Genomic DNA, 10,982 nt, shown 5'->3' on the forward strand with positions numbered 1-10,982 from the left:
GAACACTTCAAATTCAACATTACGATTTAAATACAATTTTGTTAGAAATTCAACCAACACAAACACACCTTGACGCACTTCCTGCCTAAGTCAGAGATGAGTCATTCTCAGTTCCTCCTCTTCCCTCAGCTCACGGTGCCTTTCCAAGGAGCTCTCCAACTGCCCACCTGATCTCTATTCCTACTAATCTTGCTTCGTCATTGCCTTGCCTTAATCATTTATTCTCTATGCATCTCTTGGCCTCCAGCCTTGTATTCCTGCGATCCTTGCCCCACAAAGCTGCCAGCATGATCTACCTAAATTGAAATCTGAATAGTTCACTTCCTCAAATAATATCTTTGATGGCTCTCCATCTCCTATGAAACAAAGCTCACAGTTTTATTCTTTGTAAAAACAAAACCTTTTGAGCCTCATCAGCTCTTCTGAAAAAACTCAAAAGTTCTGTCCCAATGGAATGACTGGCAGATCTGAGAAGCTGACATGCTGTTTCAGACCTCTTGGTGTGTGCGTGTTTCCATGCCCTGTGCGTCTGGTGAATATGCACTCGTCCTTCAAGACTCAGATCAATTTATACTTTCTCCGAAGCTCCTTGATGCCACCCGAAATTAGACCTTCTCTCCTCTGTGTTATACCTTGTATAGATCTCTTTATTTTTTCTATGTATTTTGTGTAATTTAATTGTCTGTATGTGTGTCTACTTTACTGCAGACTATGCAGGCAGAGAACAAGTATTATTAATCTTATTTCAGTCTTTTTACCTTTGTTTCATCTTTTCTAAAGAAGAGGGAACAGTTGATGTGCACTATCGTTTAAATGAATTTTTTTAACTGCATAAGTTTAGATAAAAAGACATTTTTTTCCTAAAACATAATAGCTATTTTCCTAATATTAGTTAGTGTATGATTCATTAGTTTTCAGTATATTGACAGAGTTATGCAATCATCACCACTATATGTTTCCAGAACATTTCTTTTTATTTTTTTTAAAGAAGATTAGCCCTGAGCTAACATCAGCTGCCAATCCTCCTCTTTTTGCTGAGGAAGACTGGCCCTGAGCTAACATCTGTGCCCACCTCCCTCTACTTTTATATGTGGGATGCCTATCACAGCATGGCTTGCCAAGTCGTGCCATGTCTACACCCAGGATCCGAACCAGCGAACCCCGGGCCGCTGAAGCAGAACGTGTGCACTTAACCACTGCACCACCGGGCCGGCCCCTCCAGAACATTTCTAATTCTAAAACATTTTCATTACCCCCAAAAGAAACTCTGACCTCATTAGCTGTCACTCTCCATCCTCATCCCCTCTCTACGCCAACTAATCTACTTTCTACCTCTATAGGTTTGCCTATTCTGGGCAATTTAATATAAATGAAATTACATAACATATGGCCTTTCACGTGTGGCTTCTTTCACTTAGCATAATATTTTCAAGGTTCTTCCATGTTGTAGCTTCTATCATTCCTTTTTATGAGTAAATAATATTCCATTGTATGGATATACTGTATTTTGTTTATTCATTCTTCAATTGATGGACATTCGGGTTTTTCCACTTTTGGGCTATTATGAATAATGCTTCTATCATTCATGTACAAGGTTTTGTGTGGACGTATATTCTCAATTCTCAGGTATATATAAGGAGTGGAATTGCTGAATCACATGATAGCTCTGTTTAACTTTGTAAGGAACTGCCAAATTGCCTTCCAAAGTGATTGCACAATTTTGCATTCCCACAATCTATGTAAGAGGGTTCTCATTTCTCTATGTCCTTGTCAGCACTTGTTACTCTCCATCTTTCTGATTATAGCCTTCCTGGTGGATATCAAGTGGTATCTCATTGTGATTATACATGGTTTGATATCATCCTCCCATTAAAGGGTTATAAAGAGTTCCATTCTATGTAAAATCAGTAAACAAATCTTTTGTTTTATATTACTTGGAAATAAATGAGAGACAAGCCTCTCAGAAGACACAACAGTTCTTTTTTCTTATACAAACATCTTTACTGTTTCACAGGACTTAGTATATTTTAAATTATTTCTTATTATTCCTAAGATTCTGCCAAGATTCTCTCCTGTTTCCCAGTTTGTTGGGGAATATAAGGCCCTCAAATGCAACACTCTTTATTAAGATTTGATGTATGTTAATTTTGAGGGGAAAATACTTTCTCACTCGGATTGTCCTATCTATCTTACATGTAAGCATTGTGTGACGGTATAGGGCTAAGGTTAGGGACATCATGTTTAATTTGTCAGCCCTTGTGATTCTTTAGACTTTTTTAAATTATTTTTTCTTAGCCAGTCTTTCCTGGTTACTAGCTATTACCTTGTTTTTGTCTGCATTTAACCCACCCAACTTAGTATTATTTGAAAACTTTAATAAACATACTGTGGATTCCTTCCTGCTGCCCAGTATTGTATTCAGCATAGATGGTAGGTTTTAGACATTGGATGATATACTTGAACATGTGGCAGGTAGAGTGACATTTGGTGTAGTGGCTGTTTGTACCTTTATGCACACATTCCATTGGATGACGAGTCTTTCCAATGAGGTGACTGTGACCGTGGCCAGCACTCTAGTCTCTAGTTGAAGAGAGGATTATTCTAGTTTACACAAAACCTGGTGACAATGATTTGCCCAGATGGATTTCCCAAGCTAATCAGATATGGCCGGATGCTACAGGCCATTTTCTGCAGTGTTCGGGCTTTTGAGAGACTTCCGTTGACATGTCCAAATAGACTTTGATGGGGCAGTTGCTCTGTTTTTTCGAGGCTTATGTAAATATTCATCCAGTGATCTCATGTTCATACACTTTAAGCATTTCTCATTTCGTTTGGAGGCTTTTAGTTTAGTCATTGACTAAATCCTTCATTCATTCATTCATTCACAATTTATTCACCCAGGATCCATAGTGGTGTGCCTGTGACTTTCATCATTATAATTATTATTAAACCCCATCTCCTCAAAGACCTCTCTGACTTTCCTTCAAATTACCATGTGTTTCTGTAGTTGTGTATAACCGAATCTACCCATTCCCTACACCCTTACCTTAGCTAGCCCAGCTTAAATATTATAACTCTCACCCTCATGCAAGCGCATAGCTGAACACTCAGCTTAACTAGTGTTTCTCCACCCTTGCAAATATGCACAAGTAAACATTAATCACTGTATAATTCATCTTACCAATCATACACAATTGTTTAATTCTGTCCCAGAAGCCAAAAGTAATAAGCATTCATATTTCTATCTCTTAATATACAGTGAGTAAAAAAGGAAGGAAAGCAAATTATGTATTCAGAAGAATAATTCACACACCGCGATAAATGCTGGAAGTTACGTTAGCTTGAATGTGTCTCTTCTGTGAGGAGTTGTCAGGGCTCAGTTTAACCCACTAATGCATTTTGATTATAAAACACTTTATTTTGTGTCTTGGAATTTCCTTGTTACACCGACTTTTCCTGAGAAGAGGGTTAACATTCTTAATTGATTGTCAACTTAAGACTGATCCTGGCAAGCAACTAACTTCCTCAGTTCATGTATATCTTTCTCATGAGTCAAATTTATTGTTTTTGTTATTTCTATCTCTAACAAAATTGCATTTAATTTGTGCCAGTGGCAGTGCTGATAATGGGCCATAAAAAATTGTTCTCTCTCCCTGCTCCCCCAAGGATATTTTGCTTATCCAACTAAAAATGTGAGGCAAATTATCTTCCCTCAAATATAGGAAGAAGAGGAATGGACAAAGCTACATGCTTTAGCGACTGGAATCAAAAGAGGTGATGTCCACCTCATAACCGTTTATCGTACAGTTTATATCATGAGGGAATTTGTCACTGCTGCCATTAGCATGTACATCCATAAAGTCAGGGACTTACAGCTGTGTCTGTAAATGGAAGCTCGTCCCCAGAGCTCCCACAGGAAACTCATCATTTGTTTCAGTTTGCATGTGCAATCAATCACGTGCTCACAGCCCGTGAACTGGAGCAGAGTGTAGCACTGGGCTTGGGTGACATGGCTTTATGGTTCCAGATGTTCTCTGATCTTTCAAAACTGCTTTGTACTAAAAGATCCACTGAACACACACTTTTAGAAAACTGCTTCTTTCAGTGCCAGCTGTATTCACTTTCTCTAAAGAAGAAGAGGCATCTTGACCCCCAAATAATGAATTCAATGAGTTCCACAGATCCTATTCTATATCTTACACCATCATATTCCTTTCAACAACTTTAGAAGTCAAGGACTTAAAGTTCCTCTCTCCCATCTTGCCGGCTTCATTGGTCAAATTCTTATTATTAGAATGATTTTAGAATCTTGACTTTAGTAGCAAGACTCTGTAGAACCAAGACTGGATGTCGCAGACTGCGTGCATGGCTGTGATCTTGGTCGAGTCACAGAGCCGTGTAAAGCCTCGGTTTCTGACATGTAACATGGAAAATAAACTAGGAGAGCCTTCTTACCTGAGCAGGGTTGATACTGGAAGAACCCCCCCCCAAAATGAATCCACTTCAAATGTCATACATTTTATAGCAAATTGTAAGAAGTTTACAAATTCATCTTTAAAGATTCAAGCTGGGGCCAGCCTGGTATCACAGAGGTTAACTTCACACATTCTGCTTTGGCGGCCCCAGGTTCCCCGGTTCGGATCCCAGGTGCAGACATGGCACTGCTTGGCAAGCCATGCTGTGGTAGGCGTCCCACGTATAAAGTAGAGGAAGATGGGCATGGATGTTAGCTCAAGGCCTATCTTCCTCAGCTAAAAGAGGAGGATTGGCAGCAGATGTTAGCTCAGGGCTAATCTTCCTCAAAGAAAAAAAATTCAAGCTAAAGTATGTGAAACTGAATTCTTTTTCTTTTCTTTCTTTCTTTTCTTTTTTTTTTTTTTGGTGAGGAAGATTGGCCCTGAGCTAACATCTGCTGCCAATCTGCTTTTTTTGCTTGTGGGACACCACCACAGCATGGCTTGATCAGTGATGTGTAGGTCTGCACCCAGGATCCAAGCCCGGGAACCCTGGGGCGCCAAAGCAAAGTATTTGAACTTAAGCACTATGCCACCAGGCTGGCCCTGAAGCTGAATTCATTTTAATTCATAATTAACATTGCAAAGATACACTAATTCTTAGCGTAAATAGAGAATGAATCAGGTATTAACTTTTGGCATAATTTTGGGGGGATAAAATTATATCATAGCATGATAGACAGTCTTCACTTCAGATCTGGCTTTGAGAGCAGGATCAGAATCTTTTGATATTTAAGTCATTCATATGATATAAAGAACATAACCCATCAACAGTTTGCTGATTTTTCTTTTTCAGTTGTTAACTATTCTAAATTCTGCCAGATCCTTATTTAGTAATGTTTTGCCTGTGATTTGAGCAGTGTTCCAACATATTTTTCACCAACTTCATGAAATCGGCATCTGCTCCAGAATCTACAATTGCACTTTGCTGTTGATTTTCACTGTGTTGCTGGATGTTTGATACGATGAACAGGACACTGAGGGACACAAGCTTTGGCTCTTGTCCTTGAATGCTGGCATTAAATGGAAGTCATGTTTGTTTGAGTGGGAATTCATTCTATAAGTGGTCAAATTTATTAATGAATATTTTGTGACTTTTACTTTCCTCTTAACCACTGGGACTCAGTAAATGAATACTAATATGAGGTCTCCCTAAATCATCTAATGATATTAATGAGAAAACTAAATGTGGGACTGTATCTAAGACACTTAGCATAGTCCTAGCACATATTAATCAAACCATATATATTAGTAGTTTTTACCACTATCATTATTTTATAAACATTCTCTAACAAAGTTAGTTAACCCTAAACAGTAAGTTTTGGGGGTACTCACTTAACAGAATGGCCTTAACCATCTAGCAATTCGCAGACTTTTGGGTTCACAGACCACTTCAGCAATCCCGCCCTCTCGTATCATTATTAAACTCACCGGAGCTTACTTCTACAAACCAACTGACAAAAAATACTTTTTTTAGAGACTCTGTGGCCCAAGCCATTCATGCTGTTTTTCTCTTCAAAGGGAGAAAATTCTATGGAATTTTCTTCAATGGAAGGTACAGATAGAGGGTTTGGAACTCCAAGTCAGAGGTTGAAAAGAAAAATGGTTTTTGGCCGAATCAATGACCGAATGAGAGATCAGCGTGGGATGTCAGCTGCAGTTTCTTTTAAAGCCTTTGCCTCCTTCCTGTCCCCCATTTTCTTCTTCCTTCCTTTTGCCTGCAGTCCTCTTTGAGCTAAGATAGAAATCAAAAGGAAAAGTAAGCTACAATCATCATGATTTTTATTTGAGACTGTGGAGAAAAGAGCCAAAAAATGAGGTTAAGTGGAAAGATAAATAACCCTGGCTGAAAGGACGCCATGCCCACTTCCCCAGCCACACAGGCAGAATGACCTTCTAACAAAGAAGTTGACCTTCAGAGAGGATGGTTGCCATTTCTTCAGTTTCACACCCCCTCTTTCTATCCTTTCTTCCACTCCTAGCTTTATTTTTAAAATGTGGATTATCAGATCAATAGATATTTTAATCTACTGTCTGGTCCAGTGCTTTTCAAAAAGAGAGTGCATAACAATCCCCTGGGAATTCTGCTGAAATGTAGGCTCTGATTCAGCAGGTCTGGGGAAGGGCCTGAGAGGCTGCATTTCTAATGAGCTCCCAGGTGATACTGATGCTGCTGGTCTGGGGCCAAGGCCCAGTCTTTGAGGAGCAAGAATCCAGTGTATTAGCAGGAGCACTAGGTAGGATGAAATGAAAGGGCTTCCTAATGATTAAAGAGATTGAATCTACAGATTTCCCTTTTTCAATATTTGTTATATATCAGGAAAGGAAATTAAATTGGTCTTTCTAGAACTATTTGGGTCTGCAAAAGCATGCTAATTACTCTATTTCCGGCTCCTCAAGGACATTTCCCAATGACGGTGTTCTACTTTCTCCTTGGATAGCGACATTAAGCTGTCTAATTTTGCTTTGACCAAATTGTGAAAGTAGAGAGTCTCTGGTTTTGCAAGTTACCTCGTGACCTCTTGCTTTTTCACCCTCATTGGAGCCTCTAAATTTATCCTAATTAGAGTGTAAATAACTAATAATGATAGTGTAGGACAGACAGGAATGTAGCATTAAGCTCCTGCGATGCAACATATGCTGTTGTAAGTGCTGGAAACACAACCACGAACAAAACATATATGGTGTCTAATTGCCTCCTCCTTTTAACCCAGTGAGATGGGTGTGATTTTAATTGTGCGGGTGAGAAACATGGAGAGTTACATAATGCAGCAGGAAGAGCTGGGGAGCAGCAGAGCTGAAATACAAACGCAGTTCTTTTTGACTCCAAAACCCCTGCTAAAGCTCCTGAACTCACTCGAGATTTTGTATTCTGTGGTGTCTCAAAACAGTCACTCTGTTTCTCTTTCTTATACTGTCATAATAAAGCTGCTGACTCTATAGTGACAGCTGCTGATATATTTTGTAAATGAGGAGCCCATCTTCAAGCACAAATAATCCAAACGTGTATAATATTTTAAGACGACTTTACAATTAAAATGTTTTTTTCATTTTAATGCTTCTTTCTATCTCTCGTCCTGGATAATTGACTAGAATTGATATTTTTTCCAAAAGACACAGGAAACTTCTACCATACACAGAAATCCATTTGAAGTGATGTTGAAATCTAAATGTGAAAGATGAAATAATAAAGTTTACAGAGATGACCCGGGAGAATGCTTCATGAACTTGGAGTAGGGAAAGCCTTCTTAAACAGGAGACAGGAAACATTAATCATAAAGGAAAATACTGATAAATCATACTGTAAACTTCTGTTGATAAAAATGTAATACTAAGAAAGTAAAAAGGCAAGCCATAAAATAGAAGATATTTGCAAGGCATAAACCAACAGGTTTAGAGTCAGAATACAAAAAAAAAATTCCAATAAATCAGTAAGAGAAAGTAAAAAAGTAAGAAAACTGCTAAAGACTTATGCGGGCATTTCACAAAAAAGCGTATCCAATTGCTGGCAACATATGAAAATGTTCTCAATCTCGTTTTTCATCAGGGAAATACAAATTAAAACCAAAATAAGATACCACTCTACACCCTCTAGAATGTCTAAAATCAAAAAGATTGACAATACCAACTCAGGCAATGGTGTGGAGCACCTGGAACTCTCTCGCACTGCTGGTGGGAATGGAAATTGATACAGCGACTTTGGAAATCCTTTTGGCAGTAAATGTTAAAACTGACCAAATGCACAGACAATGGTTCAGCTATTCCACTCCTAGGTAGAAATGGAACAAATATGTGGACAACAGAAAGTCGTCTACGCAAATATGCATATTCTTAAGCATCATGATAGTCAAAACTGGAACAATCCAAAGAGCTATAAATATGGAATGGATAAATAAATTGTGTTTTATTCATTCGACCACATATTACTCAACAATGAGCATGAACAAGTGCTGCATACAGCAATATGAGTGAAATATCACATAGTGTTCAGTAAAAGAAGTCAGTCACAAAGAAGTACACATTACATGATTCTGCTTATGTGAACGGCAAAAACAGATAAATCTCAGTATTCTGGGTATTCCAAGTCCGGATAGATACTTTTGCAGGGGAGGGAGCAACAACTGGCAGGGGTGTGAGGAAGACCTCCAGAGTCCTGGAAATGTATTATTTCTGAATCTGAGTGGTGGTTACCTAGATGTGTTCACTTTATGGAAATTCACTGAAATGTATACTTGTGTATATGTAAGTGAATGCATATACTTTCCTATATGTATGTTATTTTTTTCAGTAAAAAAATAAAATATATGAAGGAGTAAAATACTTTGGAGTCTCTGTCGGGTTTTTTTTTTTCTTTTGAGGAAGATTAGCCTTGAGCTAACATCTGCTGCCAATCCTCCTCTTTTTGCTGAGGAAGATTGGCCCTGAGCTAACATCCGTGCCCATCTTCCTCTACTTTATATGTGGGACACCTACCACAGCTTGGCTTTTGCCACGCAGTGCAATGTCCACACCTGGGATCCCAACTGGTGAACCCTAGGCTGCCAAAGCGGAGCGTGTGAGGTTAACCACTGCGCCACCGGGCTGGCCCCCAGAGTATCTGTGTTTTTAATGTCATCTGTTACTAGTTTTTCTCCCTCAACAGCAAAGAAGCAAGAATTTTCTTGATTTCATCCCCTTGTCTTGCAAAACTAAAATCTGTTTTTTAAACAAATCGTTATGATGCTTGTAAAATACATCTGTATTCCTGCTTTTTCATCCCCTGGTTTTTTCCTTTTCTACATCAAATACATTCTGTATTCTTTTTTTGGAGTTCTGACCACTGCTTTTGGTCACTTTTCCATTTGCCTTTTACGTTTCAGCAGAGTTCTGGTAATAAGCCCATTTGACCTTAAGACAAATGTGTTATCAAACCTTAAACAAAGCCCAGTCCCGTGGGCCTGATTTGTGACCTCATTCCATCCAACGTGCAAGGAGACGACAGTCCTCTGGGAATGACGGGATGCCTGCTTCCTGAGGATGTCAGGCTTATGACTGAAGAGATGCTCTTTGAAAAAGAGCACAGATGATGGGAGTATGAAGGGAGTTGATCGCGTCAGAAGTGAAAGACCACTTTGGGAAAGTTCGGAAAAGACTTGGTTTCTGGGCTCATCAGATAGGGGTTCGAAGTCTCTGGCATTAACAATGTGCTCTTGGGCACGTGCTCAATCTCTCTGGATTTTAATGGACTTTTCTGTGAAAATGGAAATAAAATTATCTACCTCACAAAGCTGTTGCAAAGATTTCAACTACATAGATATATAAATGTCTCTAACATCATATTTAGCACATCTGGATGTTCCGAAGATGAAGCTCTCTTCTCTTTCTTTTTCCTTTTCAGGCAAATTTGGTCGTGGCAACTGTTTGCAATCATATTTGAGTTTTTGATTCCCAGCAATCTGGAGATGACAGGCTCTGGGATGTTTATTTCATGAAAACACATATTAGGTTCATATATCTTTCCACATAGTCTTTTTTTTTTTTTCTTTTTGAATCTTCTAGATGAAATGTGTATCCTAAATAGGATAAGAAAATGACAGCAATATTTGTAAAATTCCTTTAATGGGAAAGAAGACATTTGACTATTTGATCTACTGTCTTAAAGGAATAGAGAGAAGTAAGGTAGATGAACTCTATTTTGTATTTTTAATTCCTATTTTAAAGTCTCACAAATTTGGACAGACCTCTGTTGAAGACCTGAACATAATTGCAGTGTTTTTAAAAAATGCACATTTAGCTACTTTTGATTATAACCAATTGAATCTGGCTTAAAAAAAATGTGTTAACGGGGCATCCTGGAGGCGTAGTGGTTAGATTTGCACATTCTGCTTCTGGGGCCCGGGGTTCACAGTTTCGGATCCCTGGCATGAACCTACACACTGCTCATCAAGTCATGCTGTGCTGGCATCCCATATACAAAATAGAGGAAGACGGGTACAGATGTTAGCTCAGCAACAATCTTCCTCAAGCAAAAAGAGGAAGATTGGTAACAGATGTTAGCTCAAGGCCAATCTTCCTCACCAAAAAAAAATAAAAGGTGTTGCCTAGGAAAGTTGTAAATGAAATAGCAGGAGGGGACTTTAGTATGGAGAAATCTCCTTGTTTTACATCTAAGAAACGTAAGAAGGTGAAGCAACTTGCCTAAGGAGGCCGTTGGAAGTTAGGAGTCAATGAACCACTCCTTTTCTTCTCTGAGTTCTAAGTGGTAGAAGGTAGGCACAAATAAGAGAAAAAGATCAAAGAGTCTGTGTGCTAATGGCTGGTAACACTGACTCAGCATATGCAGCTGGGACCCAAGGTTAAAACAGCAATGTTCTATACCTGTGTCTCAGAACGGAGCCCTTGGAGCCCCTCGGCAGGTGGAGCTGGCTCTGCAAGGCTGACTCCACGTGCACCTGCCCTGCCAGCCCCATGGAGGACATCAGGCCTGCC

Source organism: Equus caballus, chromosome 30 (assembly GCF_041296265.1).
Source record: "Equus caballus isolate H_3958 breed thoroughbred chromosome 30, TB-T2T, whole genome shotgun sequence".
NCBI lineage: Eukaryota > Metazoa > Chordata > Mammalia > Perissodactyla > Equidae > Equus > Equus caballus.